This window comes from Pleurodeles waltl, chromosome 8 (genome assembly GCF_031143425.1).
Source record: "Pleurodeles waltl isolate 20211129_DDA chromosome 8, aPleWal1.hap1.20221129, whole genome shotgun sequence".
Taxonomy (NCBI): Eukaryota; Metazoa; Chordata; class Amphibia; order Caudata; family Salamandridae; genus Pleurodeles; species Pleurodeles waltl.
In genome coordinates, this window is record NC_090447.1 from 459682505 (window position 1) to 459707044 (window position 24540).

The following is a 24540-nucleotide window of genomic DNA, read 5'->3' on the forward strand; positions in this document are numbered from 1 at the left end:
ACCAAGAGGTCTCCCCAAGAGCCAGTGTGTCTGGCCACCTTACTCCCCCTGAGGACAAGTTGGGGGAAGCCCCGGACATTTCTGTGTTTACCAACAAAGCACTGAAGGAGAACAGGCACAGGCAGCCAGGAGGACCAGCCTTTGGAGGACTGCACCACTTTGGAGGTGAGGAGGATTGTTGCCACTGTCCCCAATGGGTAGAGCTTACCACAGGAGTAAAATGAGCCCAGGATTAACCAAAGAAGCCCAACAGGGCCCCTGTTATGGCATTTTAAAGTTTGGCAACCTTTGACCTAATTTTCCTCTCTCCGAGCACATGGGGTTTAGTTGCCGTTTGAGCAATTTTCACCAGGGTGGACCAGGGCCCGGCACAAGAAAGCTTTATTGATAATTTTGGGGGAGAGGGCATGCGTGGGGCCCACCCCCATGTTCCATTAGTGCCAGGGGACCCTATCCCGGGCAAATATAGGATCAAGGGGGCCGGGACCCCATTCCTAGGCCCCCAGTGCCGCAGAATGCAGGGAAGTGCTGTGTCTCTTCCCTGTCAGGAAACTAAAGGGGCCCAGGACACCATCACTGGCTCCTGGGATATAGCGAGCCAACCACCCCTGCACACGTCTGCCTGCAGGAGCAGGCAGACACAAAGAAGGATTATCAGCTGCTGCATGCAGAAGTGTGAGCTGTGCGGGGAGCTGCTGAAGGCACCCTGGGGTGGGACTGGGCACCCCTCCCACCAAAATAAAAAAAAGGGAAGACATGGTGCGAGGCTGCATTTAAGAGCAAAACAAAAAGTAAAACCTCTTTGCAGCTCTCCCCGGCACAGCGAGAGAGCCGCTACTATGATATTCACTGCACTCTGGAAACTCACCCCATAATGCTTTGAGGGGCATTCCTTTCAAAACACATTTGTGCCCATATCTTTGCTTGTGGTGGTTCTGGGACGATAGGACCACCACCAAATTACTCAACCCCGTGACCTCTTACTCCATAGTTTATCTCTTGGGTCCTCACCCTAAATTGGGGGGGACCCAAAAATCATCATCTTTCACACTTGCAGTTTGCTTTGTAGGGAACTTGTGGGCCATATTTATACTCCGTTTGCGCCGAAATTGCGTCGTTTTTTTTGACGCAATTTCGACGCAAAACTAACGCCAACTAACGCCATATTTATACTATGGCGTTAGAGGCGAATAGCGCCAAAGTTCCCGGAATGTGCGTCATTTTTTAGCGTGAACCCCTTCCTTGCGTTAATGATATGCAAGGGAGGCGTTCCCGTCTAAAAAATGACTCCCAGGCCTTTACGTGGTATTTATACTCCCGGGCAAAAGAGACGCCCGGGAGTTGGCGTGGCTAAAAACGGCGCATTTGCGCCACTTTTTAACGCCTGCTCAGGGCAGGCGTTAAGGGGCCTGTGGGCTCAAAATGAGCCCACAGGTGCCCTCCCATGCCCCCAGGGACCCCCCCTGCCACCCTTGCCCACCCCAGGAGGACCCCCAAGGATGGAGGGACCCACCCCAGGGACATTCAGGTAAGTTCAGGTAAGTATTTTTTTTTTTTGTTTTAATAATTTTTTTTGGCATAGGGGGGCCTGATTTGTGCCCCCCTACATGCCACTATGCCCAATGACCATGCCCAGGGGACAGAAGTCCCCTGGGCATGGCCATTGGGCAAGGGGGCATGACTCCTATCTTTACAATGATAGGAGTCATGTTGATGGGGGATGGGCGTCGTTAAAAAATGGCGCAAGTCGGGTTAAGACGATTTTTTCGACGTAACCTGACTTGCCCCATTTTAAGACGCCCATGCGCCATTTTCCCCCTACGCCGGCGCTGTCTGGTCTACGTGGTTTTTTCCCACGCAAACCAGGCAGCGCCGGTCTGATTGCGCCGTCTAACGCCATTCCATAAATACGGCGCCCGCATGGCGCTTCAGAATGGCGTTAGACGGCGCAAAACTTTTTGACGCTAAACTGCGTTAGCGCAGTTTAGCGTCAAAAAGTATAAATATGGGCCTGTGTGTGATAGCATTTTAAAAGGCTTGCATGGCCTAAAAAGGTATGATGCACTACATCCTCTAGTAACTACTAGTATTCTGTAATGCTTTTTCATGTGGTTATGCTTTCTAGTGGTCAAATGTATGATTACACTGTAATGTTTTTCACTATGTTGTTTTCATGCTTACGCTTTATAGGGGCAGAAAGTATGGTTACACTGCAATGTTCTTTACCTTGCTAGGGGCTGCACTCTTCTTTACCAAACACCCTTTAGGGGCTGATTATATGGTTACACTACAATGCTTTTTTATAATATGCTATTGTTACTGTGGTGCCCTTTAGGGGCTATTCTGACAATGACAGCCTAATGCCAGGTATGAGAAAGCATACACAAACACAAACTCTATTTCTGGTAAATGTTTTTATTGGGTTTCCATAATGATTGCATGGTTTATCGAGCCATCATTATTGCAATTATGATAATGATTCATGCCAAAGTAATATCCTTATTACACCATGACTGTTTGAACTCACTTGATATGGTTGGGTGACCCCTCGAGGGGGTCACCAATGGTTACACAATGTCAACTATGGTATGTTCCATCTGCCAATGTATATTTGTAAATTACTGCATAGTATTTAGTAGTGTGTGTGTAATAAATGTACTTCTCCTTTTTCTATAGAAAAAGTACAGACTGGACAATCATTTATTGAATGTTATTATTGAGTGCCGTTGATTGGTGATTCCTAGCACACACCACTTCCCTTTGAGTGGGCATTCTTTTGCCCACCTTGCTACACTTTCAGATTCAAGCACTGCAATGGGATGTTTGGTTCCCACTGAGGACAACTAAGGAACTATTACTTATGCTGGCCACATAACTAATAGCCCAACTTCCAACAGTGTTATTAAGGACAGAATATTCAAAATGAGTTAAAACTACATTCCCTTGAAGGAAAAATCCTTATTGCTAAACTAAGATTGCTGATAAGTCAGGAATTTCTTTAAAACAACAGGTGTCAGCAACTATAGCATCAAAAGAAGAAACAAATAAAGGTTCCAATCAAAAAAAGGAAAAGTTTACTAGCTCTAGCAAGTAAATATATGAGCAGGGATATGAAGAGCATTGGGTCTCAAGAGATCGAAGGAACCGTTTGCCTGCAAAGGTGGACGGAGCAAGTCTCTAACTAAATAAAACATTTCACACAGTAAAACATGACGTTAGGCCAAAAGTCTAGGGGTCTTATTTACAAGACCCTGTGCGCCACGAGTATGTCACTTTTAGTGACGGTCTGGCGGCACATACGGTCTGGTGGCGCACACTGCAAGGCAATATTTACAAGGCCACATAAAGCCACCCTGAATGGCTTTTCATGGCCTTTTACACATGGACTGAGGCAATGCAGGGCAAGTCGCGGTATTGCCTTAAACCTGCGATAGGGAGGCGTGCCATGAGCGTTACAGTGGGTGTTCCCACTTAACACCCATGGAATTTAACACACTCACAGATTTTCAAGATTTCATAAACCTGGGAATACGTCAAAAGCTTACGCCTCCTCAGGGATGGTGTAAGGGAGGTGTATTCTGCAGCACACTTAGAAAGAGGAAACCGCCTCTCATGACTGTTTTTGTGCAGGAAGGTGTCCCTTCATGCACAAAAACAACCAGCCCTGCAACACAACTCTTGCACCATGGTGCAAAGGTGCCTGTGTTGGCACATGGCAGCCCATTGTAGGCCAGCACAGAAGAAAAGGACAAGAATGTGCCATATCTCGTAGACAGGGTGCATCCCGGGCCTTTTCTTTTTATACAGGACAGCACAGCAAGAACCGTTGTGGTGCTGCCCTGCGCCAAAACCTCGTAAATTAGTCTTTAAGTATACTACTTTTGGTATTCACAAAGGTAAGTTATGAGTAGTATCTTTATGTATGCATTTATCAGGAGTTTCCGCACTCGGGGAGGAATCTCCACACTTGGGACAGAGTCTCCGCACTCAGGGTGGAATCTCTGACCTCCTGAAAAGACTCTTCACACCGACACGGCGCCTACCTGCTTTGCACCTTGCAACCTTTCGCCATGCTACCTTAGAGGAGGAAATGGAACTGCAGAGAGAAGGAGACAAACATGAATGGCACTTTTGTAGTGAGAAATTACAAGAAGCCTCAGTGGCCTTCCACCCTACCACACCAGTGCAACACAGAAGGCATCCCTATGGCAGCAGTTGGCAACTGCAGTTAGTGCATTTCGGGAGGACGTCTGGACTGCCACAGACATTAAGAAGTGGCAAGATGACAAGAGGTCAGTGATGGAGAAGTTCACCAAGATGGAGGTGGCCAGAGCTCTCCCTGCTGGACGAATTGGAACCCACCTCAGACTCATCCTACTTTAGACTTTCATGTGTCTCATTTTCTCTTTTGCTCTACATGTCCAAAATCATTTCTGATGTAAATGGTAACTTCTAATCTCTCATCTATTAATTAAGGCTCATCACTGCTGGTGATTTCATTTTACACTGCTAAATGGCACTACCTGATTTAATAATCATCCCTGTTGTCTTGTAAAAACAATTGAGTAAATATGTGCATTGTTGTACATAATCATCATTTGTTGGTATTGTCTGTTGACTTCTCATTTTCATTGCTACATACAGTCAGAGTAGATTCACACACTGGAGCAGAGGTCTCTACACTTGCAAGGAGGCACCGTCTTTGGGCACATCAACCCATACCACCAGCACAAACTGGTATGCAAATATGGCCAGAAGAGGGTCCCATCTATTGCATTCTGATCATACAACCCATAGATATTTTACATAGTGTCCATTACTATTCTCAGACATGTGAACTAGGAAATGTGGTCATTACATGTGTCAACTAGAATTAAAATTAAATACGCTCATATCATTTCAGCCATGTGACATTGGTCATTAAAACACAGCCTACAGCAATCTCTGCTCCACACGTGGGTGTGACATCTGGTCAGGCACCACACACTGGGCAGATGATTACCCTAGTAAAAAGCACTTGATAATGATTTCACAAAATGCTCTGAAATGTTGGATCATATGTCAGTAGTATGTGCTGTGTGTAATATCCCTGTTAGTCCTCACCCCTTGATATATCTCAACAAAAAAATTGTTGACCAGACATTTTCATTTTTGATTTGTGTTTTTGGATCATTAGAGAAGTAATTTAGCTTGGGTAGACATTGGTAATCCGGGCTGATTTTTTATGGAAGACATTTCAAAAAATGGTGGCTGTGTTGAAGTGATGATGTAATACATCAGGAACCATGAGACCTATATACTTAATTTTCATGTCAAAATGTAGGTTTTGAGGAGTCAAGTATTCTTACAGAGACAGAAAAAACTCCTCAGAGCAAGCCTTCCACCATTTTCCAAATTGGTGGCACTATAATGATGTGTTTTGGCCTTCATATTGGTAATTTATTTTAATATTGTTTTTGTTTCAGGTTTTTTGTTGATTCAAATTCATAAACATGAGTGAAGTAGATGGTAGCAGAGGATCTTTACCTCCTCAGTGTTGCTAACTACAAAGTTTGAGGACTCTTTCAACAAAGAAAAACTTGTAACTTGCCATACTAATCCAAAAGAAAAGCTAACATCAACTGCAACTAGACACAAGAGAGTTTGAAATACTACAGAAATACAGAAAGATGAAGTTCACAAAAGATTGAAACTGATGGGTGAAGAAGTTCAAATATTTTATCATTGTAATAACAAGTGCTACAAGTCGTATACAATAGAAAAAAGACTGGGAAAAAATTGTCAAAAAATAGCAGAAACCTGTGAATCAAAAGAATCCAAGTCTTCTGAGAAAGCGACAACAATGAAACTCAATGCCAATCCACTTAGAAGATCGATGGATATCCCTCGTCCACCTCCAACAACTGATCAGAAAGCAGAGGATCTTTCATGTGTTATCTGTGGTTTAGCCAGAACAAGGGGCAAAAGGATTTACGAAAGAACAAGTACTGAGTATGTGAGTCTCAAAGGGCAAACATGTTTTTATCTGCAGCTAGCTTCTTCCAAGATGAAGTTTTCAGCCGAGCAGCTGATCAAAACAGCGAGGTGAATGTATTTACAGCAGATTTGTTTAGCCACCTGAATTGCATGAGTGCGTACATTCAAAAATATGATTGTACAATGAGCTCCCAGCAGCAATGTAACCGCCAGCCTTCAGTTAAGTTTGCACTCTTTGAAAAAGCAAATTAAGTTTTAAAGTCACTCTTGAGTGCTAGCTACCGTTTCATACTCAGTGAGATTAGAGAAATAATGGTCAACATTGATGAAATTGTATTGATCCATAATAATGAAATTAAGATTTTTCTGGTGAGAATGTACAATGACAGAACATAATTTGTTTTGTCAGACTAACAAAAAGAATGAGCCACTTATGGTGTTCTCAGTTGATTTGACTCCTGAAGTTCTTGCTGCCAAAATAAGGCCACAAGATGCAGGAAAATCAGCAGGAACCATTTTAAGAAATGCCCTGAATGATTTAGATTTTAGACCTAATGACAAATTTTGTGGTGCCCCAGAGCTCCTCAAATCATGGGAGTCAACAAGAATGCCTGATGTTGTCTTAACATTTTTACATCATTGTTTAATATCAACAAAGCAAAATTATTATACACCTAAGTTCTTGAGTTGGGAAGACAAGTCAACCACATTGATGATGTCTTTGAAGATATAAGCGAAGAAGTGTAAGACAGTCCCATGAACCAACAGGCTTATGCTGAGCAAATGTATTATAGTTTTTTATGAATTACACCACTGCAAAAAGAAAACTACGCTACACATGATAACTCCCCATGTAATCTATGACAAGTGCAAAAATAGAGAGCTAATCACTTCAATGAATAGGACTGGTGAAACGATAAGTTATAATGACATAGTACGGAGCAGGAACTTGTTAGCGGCTCATGCTGTAAAATCTTGTGAATTTGACAGCACACCACTTCCAAGTCACTTTACCAGGAAAGGATTTACAATTGCTGCTCTTGATCATTTTGATTTTGAAACAGCTCTCCTTTGTCTGGAACATCCATCACACATGGTACTGCCATGTTGCTTTTTCAAGACTGTACCCATGAAGTAACTGCTGGAAAACAAGCTGCGTCAGCTGTAGGCATAAACAAGTGAAGCTTTTAAACCGTTTTGCATTACATTGTTAGAAATATTCATGCATAACCTCAAAAATAAATTATTAAACATCACAATCATCACATATGGTTGTTGACATTGTTTTCCAATGCTCTCATCATATTTGTCTTTCACATTTTTAAGACAAATAAAGTTAGTACCGATTGTACTGACATTTAAGTCATTTTTCCAAGTGCATAATTATTGATACACATGTTATTTATAAATAATATTTTTTCATATACATATTATATCACCACCAGTGTATATACAGTGAAATATACACAAACATACCATATAGACTGTGTATAACCCTGGATTCAACACAATTGTCCCATTTATTGAAATAAACAAGAGGACACTAAACAACATTGCAGAGAAACAACCTGTAAGATCACTCACAGTACAGTCAGGTTAACAAGGCCTAATAATGGTGATCACAAATAGCTCCACCTGAAAACATTGGACAATAAACCCAAAAAACAACTTTCACAAGCACATAGAGAGATGGATGTAGCAAAAGAAAGGGGTGAATTTATCAAGGGCATTCTGTTGCATGGTCTTCTTCCAACAAACTTGTAATTTGATGAAGATGCTACAACCAAACCAGTGAATCACAAACTCGTACAAGAGCTAAAAAAAAGCCCTTCACCTTAAGAATTTCAGTTTGAAAAGGTGTCCTCATTAAAAACTACTGTTGTTGTGGAATATATGTCACAATTGCGAATGGTCATGATTTCATCCATGCAAAACTTCGGAGAGGTAGTTCAGACTGTTTTACATATATCAAAGTCAGTGTGCACCTTGCAAGAACTGCACATCGTCTTTGACAGTTATCTTGAACTATCTGTCAAAGAATGTGAGAGAATCAGGCGAATGTCTACAATTGGAACGATGGACCATGCCTGCATCAAAAATTCCAAACAGCTATGCCTGTGCAACTTGATAAATTCTGGTCATCAACATCGAACAAGATGAACTTGGAGATGTTAACTCGCCAAAACACTGCTGATGCTTCAATGAACACTGAATTACCAATTATTGCAAGCGGAATGACTGCAATGAGGTGTTTGTGCCTGCAGAGATATAGTCAAAAGATACGGGCCATATTGTTCATGAACTTAAAAGAAAATTGGAGGAAACTGACCTTTGTGTTGTGCCAGAGGTTGAGTGGGTTGTTTGAAATGGTTCCAATCGAGTCATTGTACTGTCAAATGACACAGATATTATTATTGTGCTAATTACATTTTTTGCAATGTTCATAAGTCAAGGACTGTCAGAGTTATGGATATGTTATGGAACAGGCCAGAAAAGACACTTAGGCCCTCATTATGACATTGGCGGTTAATGCCGCTTACCGCCACGGAGACGGCCGCCAACATACCGCCGCAGTGGTGAATATCCGTTCCACATATTGTGACACACACACACCAATCCGACAGAATACGACCACACACACAAATCCGTCAGCCCAAAGGTCAGTGCTAAAGAGGCGGTACCAACACCCATACCGTTACGCCAACAAAACAACGCCCACCACATTATGGCCCACAAATCACCAACGTGGACATTCAACATCGGTAAACCATTGGCAGTACATACCGCCGCTCTCAGAATGGACACCCACATACAAAACAACACTACAGTGGCTAATTATAAAAATACACACCTTACACTCATACACATACCACACACACCTACCCACAGCACCATAAAACACACACCTACATTACCCACAACCCTTTACGAACAACAATTACTGCCAGGAGATTGATACGAACAGCACAGAGACAACTAGACACACACACCACATACACCCATACATCCTTAAAGCATCCCACACAACATACCCCACAACATTACTCAACATACTCTCACCAACACACATCACACAAGACCCATGTCCCCACTAAGGCACCCCCGTCTCACTGGTGAGGAGTTAAGGGTATTGGTGGAGGAAGTAGTCAGGGTTGAGCCACAACTGTTTGGAGCACAGGTACAGCAAATATCCATTGCCAGGAAGATGGAGCTATGGTGGAGAATCGTGGACAGGGTGAACGCCGTGGGACAGCATCCAAGAACAAGGGACGACATCAGGAAGAGGTGGAACGACCTACGGGGGAAGGTACGTTCCGTGGCAGCAAGGCACCAGCTCGCCATACAGAGGTCTGGCAGTGGATCCCCACCTCCTCCCCCACAGCTCTCAGCATGGGAGGAGCAAGTCTTGGCATTACTGCATCCTGAAGAACTCACTGGAGTAGCCAGAGGACTGGACACTGGTGAGTCAAGATTTACTACTTATCACCCCCCCATACCTGCATGCCATCACACCCCCTCACCCTCACTCCCATCAGTCCACTCCATCCCACACACTGCACCTACACATCTGACTATCCCCAATGCCACATCATACATGCCATACCAATGCATGGACAGCCCTCCCAGCCCTGCATGGACACCAACCACAATAACGTGTACAGCATAGGGAAACTAACAATCCACAATACATCACCATACACAAACAAAGGTGGCAGGGCAACAGCAACGATAGAGGGGAAGCCAGGGATGTACAATATGTCACAGACATGAAGCATAATACATCACTTACATCCCTACAATTGCCCCAGCCAATGTCAGCGGAGAGGAGGTGCCACAACTATCCAGTCCTCCAACAGAAGATGCCCCAAGTGATGACAGTAACTCTGGACTTCAGGATCTGGACCAACAACCTGGCCCATAAGGGACCACTGGACAGTCGGTCACACCAGCCCACTCACAGTCCACCACAGAGCCTTCCATCAGTATCCAACACCACAGCACCCACCCAGCGTACCCACACCTCTGTCCCCAGGACATGTCAATCAGCAGTCCGCCCACCTGTACAAGGACCCCAGTGCACACCTCGCCCCCTAGACAATCAGGGACCTGGGGTCAGTGGCAGTGGGCACACCATTCAGGGGAAAGAGGCACAGGGCAACAGGGACACTGGGAGGACTGCTGTGCACCAGGGGGAGGACAGGCCCAGGGAACCAACTCTCCAGGAGGCACTCACCGAGATCCAGGGAGCCTACCAACATTACCACAACACAATGGGCCAGATCCTTGACAATGTGCAGAAGAACAGGCGGCTGCAGGAGGAACAGTATCAGGAGAACAGGGAGGACTTGCAGGCCATCAACACCGCTTTGATCTCCAAAGCAGGGGTGCTCTGCACACATGGCTAACATCATGAGGGAAGGAACAGCACACCAGCGGGCCCCTACCACTAGCCAGTCCATTGACCAGCCCTCCATTTCAGCTGCAGCCAGTGGGCAGGAGACCCACAGGCTACCAGCACCCCTCCCCCTGCAGAAGGTGAACCTCCCCGCAAACATTCTCTGCGAACCAGACAGAAGCTAGAGACACTTGCCAAGACGATTACCAGGAAATGAGACTCTCCTGATTGTCCCTCTTGTGTCCCACACTGTCACATTGTCCACTTTGAACTGCCTTTGCTCCCCTTCCTATGGCCACTTGGACACTGGACCTGTGCTACAAACAGACTGGAACAATACCCTGGACTTTCCTCCATCATCACCCCATTCCATTGCACTTTTCCCTCAATTTATAGCACTACAATAAACACCCTTGAACACAACTTGACTACTAGTATTTTATGTGTTGAAAATTTGCATTTATGAACAGTCACATCTAGTGCAAATTATCTGAACACTGTGAGAGCATAGAAATAATGGCCTGTAGCTGTCTGTAGTCATCACATCAGCACACAGTTGTTATCTCACCAGCATCTGTAAAATGACAAGCCATAGGTGACAGTAAGTGCTACAGCCACACAGAAAACAGCAATAGTCATAGGAATGGTCAGTTGCACATTCTCACCTGTGTGTCATTGGAAGTATTGACATATAACTGATGTTCGGTTGTCCTCATCCCCACTGTCCTCAGGGTCCACTGCTGCCACAGGGGCATTTCCAGTCTCCTCCTCCTGCAGAAAAGGTACATGCCATCTAAGAGCCAGGTTGTGAAACAGGCAGCATTCCACTACTATCTGGCAGACCTTCCCGGGTGAGTAGCACAGGAATCCACCTGTCAGACGGAGGCACCTGAACCTGGCTTTCAGGAGCCCGAAGTTCCTTTTGATGATCCTTCTGGTTCACCTATGTGCCTCATTTTAAAGTTCCTCAGCCCCTATCCTGGCATTCCTCACAGGGGTCAGCAGCCATGATAGGTTTGGGCAGCCAGACTCACCTGCAAGTACTGAGGGACAACATTTAGCCTCTCACAATGCTATGGGGATGACACCTGAAGGCATACACTAACATACAGGCATACCGGCACTGACTCGCACTCATAAGCGTTTCATTCTCCCGCAGCGCGGGACACAAACAGCAGCAGATCCAGTCTTGTGGGAAAACTACAGGTCCCAGCAGGCCAATGGCCCCAGGAGGCGGTCCCAGGCCCACCAGCACACCGGCACTGACTCGCTCTCATAATCGCTTTCATTCTCCTGCAGTGCGGACCATGCTGGGGCCACACATATGCAAAGCCGAGGCAAAGGGCGGGCCCGTCCACACCCATCGGAGCCCAAAGTAGACTGAGCTGGTCCAGCCCCCTAACATTTTTTATTTTTTAAGCTTTAGCCATTTAAATGACATTTTAGATCCACATGATGATCCTGATATAGGTACTATGGCAGATTTGGTACTAGATGCAAATATAAACCCTATTGTGTCTGAAGCCCAGTACACTTCCCACATACAAGATCTAAAGTGTGAGGTGGCTGAGCTTAAATCTAGGGTAAATATCTTAACATCTATGGTTAAACAGTTATTGCCAAAAGATGCGACAAGCAATTTTGATTGTGTCCATAGTTCCACACACAGTTCTTCAGGCCTCTTTGTTTCATCACCTAAATTGCCTCTGTCTACCTGCATTAAGAATCATACTTGTGTTACCTGTCCTGCTGCCATCAGCTTGGTTCCCTGTGTTAGTCACTATGCAGCCGGCAGCAGGACTGTGAACACTAGACAGGTTCCCACATGCAATGGTCTGGGCTTGGTTAAGGAATCAATAGCCTGCTGTCAATTTTCCAAATCTGAGAATGACAATGTCTCCAATCGTGTTGTACACTTTACTGCTGATTGGTCTAAATCTACCAATACTGTCTTGATGGTTAATGTGCCTAAATTACATCCAGCGGCTCAGAGGGAAGTGGGAGAATCTGTCATAAATAAGGTGATTCATTGGATCCGTCATGTGAGAGGTTGTTACTCTGTGATAAGTGAGGATATGATTGAGGCAGTTAGAAGGCCTGATCCTGACACACATTATGAAATGATTGAGTTAACAATCAGGGACAAGAGTATGGTAGACAATTTGGTGGCCCTAGATGATAGGACAAGTCTCCCTCGGCATTCTTGCATTCAGTTTAAATAGCCTAGGCTTTTCTCGCATCGTAAAGTTCGGCTTAGCCCCCATTTGTGGTACAGCTCATCTGATATAAATGTCAACGATTGACTTGGTGTACTGCCTGGGACCCCTTTAGACCTACCATCTCGGGTTCCCTCCTTATATGATGCAATTGGCTCTGGTATTGGTGTTCACCCTACCCTTGACTTTGCGACTACCTACTCCTCTTCTCTTGATAGATCTTACCAGTCAACTCAGGATCATCTAGTCAACTGTGTTAACATTACATCTATGGCCAGGGCAGCTTCTCAAAGTGTTGGGGTGCGATATGCTTCCTGGAATGTGGCTGGTTTAAGATCTGTTCATCTCCCTTCCAGCCTTTCTTTCATTGAAGACCATGACCTCTGTCTTTTTCAGGAAACTTGGGCAGTCGATCCACTGTTTCGGTCTGGCTATTTAATCTTTTACACTCCAGCACTTTCTAGTAATAGGGGTAGACTGGCAATTTAATTACATGGGTTAGAACATCATTAAACTGCTGTATTTCTCAGCTATCCATTGACTCCCCTGACATACTTGGCACCTGGATCCTATTTGGGGTAAATGTGGGTGTGATTATTCTCAATATCTATGCAAGAGGAGTTAGAGGAGGTTTGGCTTCTGATACCGTCTGCGTTTTGGAGACATTCCTAAGGCAATGTCCCCCGCACTTTAAAATCATTGTGGCAGGTGACTTCAATGTCACATTTGAACTTCTTGTCTGGGATGATCTTGGGTTCACTTGTGAGGAGGATAAGGCATGGACTGCCCCTTTCTTGGACATTCCACCCATTAAAAGGTGGTCACAAGTTGCCATCCAGCTAAAAACCTTGACAATTGAATGTGGGCTTAGAGCACTCAATGGCAGGACAAAATCTGACACAAAGGGTTGTCACACTTACAATAAGGTTAACCACACAAGTAGAATCGACTATTGTTTAGTTCATATAAGATTGTGGCCTTTAGTTATTGACATGATAGATATTGAGAGAACCGAGAGTCATCATAATCCGCTTTCAGTTCAAATGCTTGCTTGTGTAATCAAATGTCTACAACTAATACCCCCACTATATTATCATTAGGTATCAGTATGACTAATAATAAATGCCACTGAAAGTGGAGTAAGGTATCAGCATGGCCAGACATTATAAGGTCTGCGAATGCTGCTCTGAGGACTTCTTTGATGCATTTAGAGGCAGGCCTTGCAACTACTGTTGAGTAAATAATTACATCTTATACTCAATGTTTTGAGAGTATAGCAGCCCACTTCATAGCAGGTATTGACTCTGATGGAGGAAGGGCCAAAGGGAAACATTACTGGTTCAACAAGGAATGTCAAGCTTCAAATAAACTCTTGATCCAGGTCATCCAATCCAAGGATGCAGGGGGCGTGGTCTAGCTACGAACGAAAATGGCTCCCTGATTCTGGAGCTCTGCGCAGCAGCGGGCTCTGGATTGGGGTAGGGGTGCTTGGGGGGCAACAGAGGCCTATAATTGTGGACAGAGACCAGGAGGCTCCCACACCCCCGAAGGAAGACCATGGCCCCCGCCTAGGTCACAAGGCAGGTGAGGACAGAAACAGGTTGCGCACAGGGAATGTGCCACAACTATCCAGACTTTTACGGAGGCTGTGACCTAGAAGCTTCCCACCCCCTTCCCGCTCCTCTGCCATGCTTTAGTCCGCATATCTGTCAGAAACACAGCTCCTCGAAAGTGACGCCCTGACACGGACACCCAGAGATCACCCAGAGATCAGGTTTGGAGATGCCCAATGGCAAACCTGCCACCCACCAGTAAGCCAGCCCGGCAACTCCTCCTCTTCGAAGCCCTTCAACACCCACTCCCAATGCCCTCCACCAAAGGACCGCCACTGATGGAACCATCTAACTCCTCCACCAGCCGAGTACAGGATACAGCTATGGACAGAATACTCCAGGAAATCACAGCTGAGTGACGCAGACTGGAAGGAGTGGATGCTACCATGTGCACGCTGGCAGCTGAGACCAAATCCGCCCGTCTGGTTATCGTAGGCTTTCAGGCCCGGGTGACGGGGCTGGAGCAACGCATATCATCGATGGAGAACAAACGTAATACTGTGCCGAACCGGGACCAAGAACTCCTCAACCTGCGCAGTAAGCTCATTAACTTGGAGGACAGGAGTCGCAGAGACAACGTCTGTTTCTTCAGCTTTCTAGAACAATTGGAAGGGTCTACCCTCCCCACACTCACAGACCTCACTTTTGTGCCCCCGCTGGAATTCCAGAGGGCACATCGTCTTGGACCGCAGCGGCAGGATGGCGCAGCCCGGCCTTGCCCGATCATCACCTACCTATTGCGACACAGGCAGGCCCGTAAACTCATCCTTGCAGCTCAAGCTCATGGTCCATACAGAGCTGAGGGATACGAGGTCCGGATTGCCTCAGATTATACAAAAGACACCAGCGACCGCCGCAAAGCATTTCTAGCACTTCTGCCTCAACTTCGCCAAATGGATGTGAAATATGGGCTGTTCTAACCAGCGAAAATGTGGATCACTAAGAATGGCAAGCCCAAATACGTCTATGACCCAGAAGATCTACTACTATATTTGCATGGATTAGCAACCCAAGACATGGACACGACACCCCCAGACCAACCCACGGGTCAGCCCACTGGCCCCCCGAATGCACCACCCTTACTGAACTCCCTGGGAAGACAACCCAAACGTGATGGTGCATCACATCAGAGGGGAAGGGACCTGGAGAGACTTCCAAGGCCCCCAGGGCAGCGACCTGGCACTCCAGGCAGAGGGGCAACATACACAGCAACAGGATAGAGACAAGTCCCGTTACCCTCTGAAAACTCTACATATTTCTGATTGACATCGCAATGGAAGAGAGGGTCTTACCAGCCCGTGGGGAAAAGACTGTACGGTACCGAATAGCATGACCCTCTACTCTGATGGACAGACGAGTATATCATTGTATGCCTTTATTCTTTAGGGCCTAGTTAAGTTGAAGCTGGGCCTCGAATGTAAATTGGTGGACATACACGTAGCATCATGATGTCTATTGCACTGTTCCATTACCGTTCTGGATCTCTTTGTCCCCCGTTCCTTCTCTTTTCTTCTCTTTCCTTTTCTGTTCTCCTAATCTCTCTCTCTTTCTCTCTGCCTCTCTCTCTCCCACCTCTCTCTTCCATACCTCTCACCTGCGTGGCGTTCCGTACTATTCATAATGGGGATGCAGTAGAGTCCTGCAAGACGCATTGCACTGCGACTGTTGTTGTATACCACGCCACTGTTTGTCTGATATGTGCCTTAAAGCCCAGCCATTAATGATTCTCACTTTCAGATGTTTTATGATGTATTAATGTTGAGCCTGTTTCCAGTGGGGTGCTGCCAAAGTGTTCACGGCTGTCCCCTGTTTAGTGTTTAATGCTTATTGTGAATGCCGATGGCCGCCGTGACCCCTCGATACCAAGGCTGTTCTCCATACCTACACAGCTGCTGATGTGCTTTACCCCACCTGAGCAATGGGGATCCCTGGAAACCGGGGCCCACGCTATGCTGATGCGACCCGACCGCTCCCTCACACACTACCCCCCCACCTTCTTGTAAACATGTGTACCTGTAAAAATAGGCCTGATCTCCTCTGGTGCTTGACGATCGCCATTATCTCACTCCCCCCACCCCCACGAATCTCCCCATAGCCTGTTTGACTCGTCTGATTTGCCGTGCGCCTGCCCCCTACCGGGGCCCTCCAGCCACGCTAGTCCCACAGGTTTTGACCCGCAGCTTACAGATCCCATCCGGGTGATCCGCCCCTATCCATAATCGGCTCCCCTTTTCTCCCCCCTTAGCTTCAGAAACTACCCTCCTTCCTTTTCATCTTCTCCCTCCGTCCCTCCCCACCTTTTTTCCATAACCTACTGCTTTACACCACTCCCACTTGTTCCAAACATCCCAGGCGGGCACCCGGCGTCTTTCCATCCTTTTCCCCTTCCCATCACAGACCACGTGCCAAGAAAGCCTACCAGTTTGCTCCGGCAGTTTGCCTTACCCCTTCTCCCATTACTCCACTGCCGCCTTCCCCTGCCCTAACCGTCTCTTTAATCCCCTTTGGCCTCCCTCCTCCACCCCCTCTAATGAGCTCCACCCTCTCCCCATCACCATGGCCGGCCAGGCCCCTCTCTCCCCGCATCCACTCCAGGCCCTGTTTTGGAATGTCAACGACCCATTACATAAAACGTAAGAAAGTACTCTTGTACCTCCAGTCCAAAGGGACTGATGTGGCTGTCCTTCAGGAAACACATCTCAATGCTGCTGAGACCAGTAAATTACGCTGGGATTGGGTAGGGAAAACATTTTCAGTTGCTGCCCAAAACTGCAAATGGAGGGAGGCGGGAAACCCAGGAAATGTGGTGCGGCAGGCCTGATCCGCAAAACTCTACCTGTCATGGTGGCCAAGACGTGGTTTGAAACGGAGGTTACGTACGTGTTCGCCAAACTGAAGATCGGGGACTTCGCGATGTGTATCGGGTCGATATATTCACCTATAGGATCCAAATGCTAGTTCTTCCTCCAAATCAATTGCTTACTCACCGAGATTAGAGCATCCCGCTACATCATAGGGTGAAATTTGAATTTAGCCCGCGACACAGCATTCAACAGGACTGGTCCCATAGATGTCGGCAACAACCTGGACAGGGCAATACTAATGGACCTGTCCTCATATCACGGGCTGGTGGATCATTGAAGGCTTACACACCCGGCAGACAGAGAATACAAATTCCTATCACCGGCTCATGGAACACAGTCGCGATTGGATTATTGTCTGGTGACACAAAACATTGTGGCCCATGCCCGCGACTCTTGTATTCTAGAGTGTGCACTCTCAGATCACTCCTCGACCCTGCTGACTATTCATACAGAGCTGGTCTCTCCGGGCAGTAAACCCTGGCGACTAGCCGTACACCGCTACCGCACACCCCAGAGTGAAGTACAATTGTGGTCACATGTCTCAGCCTACATGCGTAACAATAAGGGTACAGTCTCGTCCCACAGAGTATTATGGGCAGCCACGAAGGGGAACCCTTCGAGGGCAAATAATGCGAGATGTTATGCAGGCCAATAAGCAAAGGATGGCCCGCCAAATCGAACTGGAGGGTAACACTGTGCGCCTCAGCCAACAATATACAGCTCAACCCTCGTTATCCACGTGCCAGAGCCTAGAACGAGCCTGAGTGGCCCTTAATGAGTTGTACACATCTCGGGTGGAATATGCGCTGCAACGCATGCAGGGATGTCACTATGAACAGGGGAAAAAAAACTGGTAGGCTATTAGCAGCCCAGCTTCGGCAGAGGGAAGCAGCATAGGCCAACTCTGCCATTTTGTCCTTCAGTGCCGAGCTGTTGACCCAACCGCTGGACATCGTCGAGTTTGCGACATCCTACCACCGTTTATATACCCCGGAAACAATGGCAAGCCCCTCTCAGGTGGAGACCTTTCAAGAAGGAGCCAATATGACGACGAGAGTCGAGCCCTAATGGATGGGGAAATTAGTAAGAATGAAATAGTACAGGCCATAGATACTCTCCTGAATCATAAATCGCCGGGGGAGGATGTCTTCCCCACAGAATTCTACAAATGGGCTGGTGTCACGGTTTTGCCCAAACCAGGACAGGACCCCCTTCTCTGTGGTAGCTATCGCCCTATCTCTCTTATGAATGGGGATATCAAAATACTCGCCAGTGTTCTGGCGGCCTGACTACGTAAGGTCATCCCATCCCTAATACATCATACTCAGGTGGGGTTCATCCCGGGTCGCCCCTTTAGAAACCACCTGTGCACCCTTTCACACGCCATATGGGAGGCCAGGAATATGCCAGAGGAAGCACTATCCCTTGATGCTGAAAAAGCGTTTGACCGTATTGAATAGGACTACCTATTCGCGATCAAGCAGAAATTCGTCCTGGGTGGCCAATTTATTGCAAAAGTAATGGCTGCTGTACGATAGCCCCACGGCACAGGTAAACTGTAGTGGTTTCTTATCAGATCCCTTTCCAATACGCAGACGGATAGAATAAGGCTGCCCCCTCTCACCCTTTCTATTTTTACGAGCCATGGAACCGCTCGCCAATCTCCTCAACTAACCGGAATCCCCTTGCCGGGGTGGCCAAACTCTACCTCCTCGCTGATGACATACTGCTCACCCTGACGGACCTGGGACGCTCCCTCCGAACCCTGTTGGAAATTATAGATTGCTTTGCAACCCTTTCTGGGTACAGGGTGAACTGGGATAGCAGCAAAGCACTGCCCCTTTCCAACCACACCACGTGGGCAGCAATCCATGACTTCCCCTTCCGCTGGACACCACTCCAACTCAAATACCTGAGAATCCTCGTTAACCCAGGACTGGTGCACATGGTAGCAGACAACTTAGAACCCCCCATCACTCGCATGGCGGCGGACTTCGAAAAAGTGTCTCAACTAGGACTCTCCTCATGGGGGAGGGTTCAGGCAGTGAGGATGTTTATGCTGCTGCGCTATACCTATGTGCTAGTTATGCTACCTCTCCAGGTGCCTCTCTCAACCCTCAGACAGATCGATAAGGCAATCAGAGGCTTTGTGTGGGGCTCCTCCCACCCCGCTTATTGTCAGCTAAACTAACGGCACGCCGCTCCCATGGAGGCATGGGGCTCCCATCGATAAAACATTATGCCTTAGCCCTACATATTTCTCAGTTAGCATATTTACTTCCTGATATAACGTATCCACTGCAAGGGGTCATTACAGAACGTATGTTGCTGTCCAGTAGAGGTGGACTCAGCGTCTTGTACAAAACTCAGCCAGGCTCTGGTAACCCGATGTTGAAGGCAATGCATGCGGCCTGACATAGGGCACATCGCCTCCTAGCAACCCACCCTTTTCTCCACTTGCGGGCCCCTATATGGGGTAATAACAGCCTACAGATAGGAGGGACCTCCCTTCACTGGGAGCCCTGGAGCTCGGTAGGTATTGATTATTTGGACCAGTTACTCGAAAATGGTGAAATTAAATCATTTGCGAGCTTAAGGGAGGAGTATGGCCTCCACCCATGTCAAGAATGGCGTTACTTGCAACTCACATACCGTATCCGATGTAGTATGGGAAACTGACTCTAGACCTTGCAGGTCCCCCTTATCCTGTCTTACCTTAAGACGTGGGGCAGCCGCAAGGGATCTTGGTGGGCCTATATGGGGTTCTTAAGTGTCACCTTTATTCACAACCCCTCTTTAACAATCCACATTCTAAATGGCAGACACGCCTACAGGCAGAGTATGAGACGGACAACTGGATGGATATGCTGGAGGCCTTGGACAGAGGAGTCCGGGAAGCATGCCTAAAGTTCTGTCTTTTTAAAGTGATTCACGATTGGTACCAGACTCCTGAAAAACTGCACAGAATGGGCCTCCTACCCCACGCTGACTGCTGTCACTGCCCGGAGACCTGCTTTGACCTGAGCAACGTCCTATGTGAATGTCCATCGATCCGGCCTTTTTGGGAGGCCTGTGGGTTCCACCCTTAGCGCTTCCATGACACTCTGGATACTGCTTTCTTCTTCCTTCATACTCTTACACGACGTGAGAGATACCCCTGAGGTAACCTGGCCACAACGGCACTTACTACACACAGCCCTTGTGACGGCCAAGATCTGTATCCTCTGTCATTGGAGGTCCCCTGTCCCTCCCACGTTGGAAGAGTGGATGGTGGCAATGATCTGAACCGCAGTACGTGAATGCGTTAAATACCAAATGCAAGATCAAACTACCCAGTATGAGCAGACATGGGTGCCCTTTGTCACATACAACTCGTTCAATCATACTATCCCTGAATGATTATACCCCCTCCCCTTCTCTCCCTAGACCAGTGGTTCCCAATCTGTGCGCCGCGGCTCCCCTGTGCGCCGTCAAAACTAGCCAGGGGCGCCGCACACAGTTTGGGAACCAATGCATATATTGCCCTCCACATTGAGTTAAATGACAATAATAAAAAAAATACGTATCAGTGGAAGATCAGTATCAGCAGCCTGCAAGGGGCATAGCCACTAAGGAAGGCTCGCTCGATTTCGAGCACTAAAACAAAATCGTTTAATCTGCATTCCGTTGATTTTCCATTTTATGATTCGGACCTAAATAATGAAAACTAGTTTGTGGTGGATATACGCACTGTCTCCTATTTAGTAAATCCTGCAGCGCCCTCTAGTGGCCATGAACTGTCACCTATAGTCCTGGTGTGCTTCACTTTTCTGGGCTGCTAATTCAGAACACTGGCTCAATCAATGTAAATTTAAATAAAAGCAGTGGCCTAGCAAAGGTGTAATTAGCCCTAATGCGAACAATACAATGGGAATCCCATTACCTCCCTGTTGGTTACTAAAAATAACCATGCTTGGGGTACAGTCCCCCTAGTATCCCTGTGCACCAGCTGCACGTACTGCACTAATGCATCATCTTACAGGGCTCTGAGGTCCTTTTGATTTGAATAATTTAATCATTCTGTGGGCAAATAACGAGGTGCCTTTTAAATATGTTTTTTTAGAATCTGCTCTGTTTTTCAGGTGATAATTTTCCACTTTTAAACTATTGAGACATTTACAAACCACTGAACCAAAGATAACAAATATAATATTTGTTGCATACATACCAACCCAATTTTGACGAGATACTCCCAAATTTAAAAGCAAAATTAACTATTTTTATCTGTCTCCTGTCTGAAATTGCTCTCACCTTAAATATATCATTGAGGAAAATACATTTGCCCGATTTTGTTCTTAAAATTTACCACTTTCAGTTCTACAATGTTGGCATGTATGGTATGGCAATCATTATTGTGTAATATATGAAATTACCTCACGATGAAGAAAACCGGACAAATATCTATCAGATATTTGTCAAGTTGCTGTAGGAGAGGAGGAAGGAGAGGAGACAGCTCAATCTACTCGTGAGAATGTGGGTGCTCTTCTCATCAAATGATCCCTACCTCTTTCACTTATCTCTTCGGTACCATGAATTTCAAGGTGTTACGTTTTTTTTTTGTAGAAGTGACTTAGCAAATCGACACCTATATGATGCCTCAGTAGGAGGGAGCCTAAATCTTGGTGAGCTGCCTACGTAACGTATACTAGTGGGGAACATAAAGAGAGCACAGATTTTACAGACCTGTATCGTAATCCCTCAGCATTAGTAGGCTGTGCTCAGATCTTAGTGAAGCCTGATTAAGGCCTTTCTAGTAAAGAACCCAAATATCATTTATCGCTCTGCACAAGGAGTCAAGTGCTTAGTATTGTTTCCAGTGAAAAAAATAGGAGTACCCCCGAGGCCGTGCATACATCCCCCCACCCATGAAAAAAAAAGTAACATAATGGGGAGCCACAGCTCACAGCCAATAGATCAAGGGAGCCACAGGTCAAAAAAGTTTGGGAAACACTGCCCTAGACGGATGTCCTCACAGCCCTCCTCCTGCTGCTTCCTGCCTCCCCTTTCCCCTCTACCCACTCACCAACCCTCCTCCTCGCCTGCTTTTGACCCCTGCCCCAAGCCCCTTCAAAATGTCCCAGATGTCGGGCATCCCCCTCCCTCCCTCCTCCCCTACCTTCCCCGTCCTCTTTCGTGCTAAAATCTATCTCATATCTCATCCTCTCTTTTATTCCACTATACTGTCTCCTGCCTGTCGTCACTCATCCCTCCTCAATTTGACCTTGCCCCTCTCTAACCCATCCTACCTTATCTTAGCACACATCGGCGCCTCGTCTTTCCTCCCAGCTCGTTACACTATACCCTTGCATAGGCTGCTTCCCACACCACCCTCACTGCCGCAGCCCCCTTCAGTCTCATGGCACAGACACCTGGTCCTGCTCTCAAACATAACAGCCCATTGTCTAGACCTTCCGGACAAGGCAATTCTCTGTGCCCCTGCCCTCTCTCGGCCTCACTACCAAACCCTTCCCTCCCATCTTTAGTCCCTTTGCAGTAGAACATGCAGATCAAACGACGGTCAGTTTTAATACCCCGGCGCCCCATGACTGCTGAGCACAAATCCGGAACTGTGCACGGGACCCTCCAATCCCTAGGTCAATATGCACCAGGCCTGAACCAACGTCCTAGTGGGCCAGCAGCGACCTGTCCCTTGCCAGATAGCAGCACCCTTGCAAAGGGGTCAATTTCCACCACTGCATCCCACCTTCACTGTTTATGCGTCAATGGATGGTCAATTGTGTTCTGTTCATTTTTTCTATGTATTGACCCATGGAAGGTTACACTGTGTATCTGTATACAATGTTGTTATACTAATAAAAAATGACAACACAAAAAAATAATCCAAGGGTGCAGTTGCTATCCGTACAGCTAGGAAGTCTTATAAGTCCACTAATTGTAAAGCCAAAAGCGAGCAAGACGATGTGGTGGGCTGCACTAAATGACGCTTTACGTGAGAAGAACTGTACAAAATTCTGGTCTTTGGCTGGGCATGGCCTTGATAATAGTGCATTGAATGTTACAACGAACATTGATACAGCAGAGTGGGTAGACCACTCTAGCTGAATGTATTTGGATGATCATCTCAGTATGCTATGTAAATCTGATAAGGTTTTGTGTACCACTACTTACCAAATTCCTAGCCTTTTACCACTGAAATTGTTTACTCTTTCAGACTTAGTGCACTCACTAGGTACTTTAAAGCGTGGCAGAGCATCTGGCCCAGATGGTGTTCCAGCAGATTTGTTTCTAACTTATATTGAAATCTGGTTGAGATACATTACTATCATATCTAATGCAATAGTGGCGGGACACCAATTCCTGAGTCATGGAAGGGTGCTGTTGTAGTCCCTATTTCCAAAAAGGGTGATAGAGCCCAACCTTGCAATGATAGACCAGTTAGCCTACTGGACTGTGTGCAGAAAGTTTTCTGCCACTGCCTTCTGGGGAAGATTCAGGACTGGATGTCTGAGTGTGATATTCTTAGCCCATTGCAAGCTGGCTTTAGCAAGAAAACTTCCACTATTGATCAAGCTTTTAGGTTTTTGCTTCTATATTGGAAGACGTTTTTTATTGGTAAGGGGAATCTGTGTGTTGCCTTTGTTAATTTGAAAACCGCTTTTGACTTAGTGCCTAGCAATAAGATGTGGGAAGTTCTCTCTGTGATGCCAATCCCCACCCACATTATTTCCTTGCTAGTACGGCTCCATGAGGGCAACTGTGCATGTGTCAGGTGGGGCGATTTGGGGCAGCTTACTGATAAAATTCCAGTGTCAAGGGGAGTATGCCAAAGGTGTGTCCTTGCTCCAACTCTGTTCTCTTTATATATCAATGACATTGTTTCTTCTTTACTCAAGGTGGAGGCAGACGCACCATTCTTAGGCACACATAAGTTCCGGTCTTGCTATTTGCAGATGACACCCGTTTGATTTAAAGAGCTGAGTTGTTTACGGAAACTCCTTACGTGTTTTGAGGAATTCTGTTCCGCTGGGGGATTGGAAATCAACACCCCTAAAACCAAAATGATGACGTTCAATCCCCATAGATCTTTTAAAGGGAAGATTACACTTGGAGGTACTCCACTTGGGAAGGTGAAATTGTTAAGCTCTCTTGGCCTAATGCTATCAGAGAACATGCCTTGGAAGCCACACATTGTTAAGCAGGTGTTGAAGCAAAAGCAAATTACGGGGGTTTTAACCAAGGATTCTGCCTTTCTTATACTAAGCTGATACGTCCAGTACTCCAGATCTATGAAGCCAAGGCTGTGAGCTCTGCTCTCTATGGTGCAGAACTGTGGGGCCATGCCAAAGCACAAGAAATATCAATTGTTAAGAATACCTTCCTAAGAAAGCTCGTCTCTCTTCCATTATTCACTCCTTTGCTTTCTCTTTCCAAGGACTTGGGCATTAAGAGCATAGGTTACAAGGCCCACTTACGAC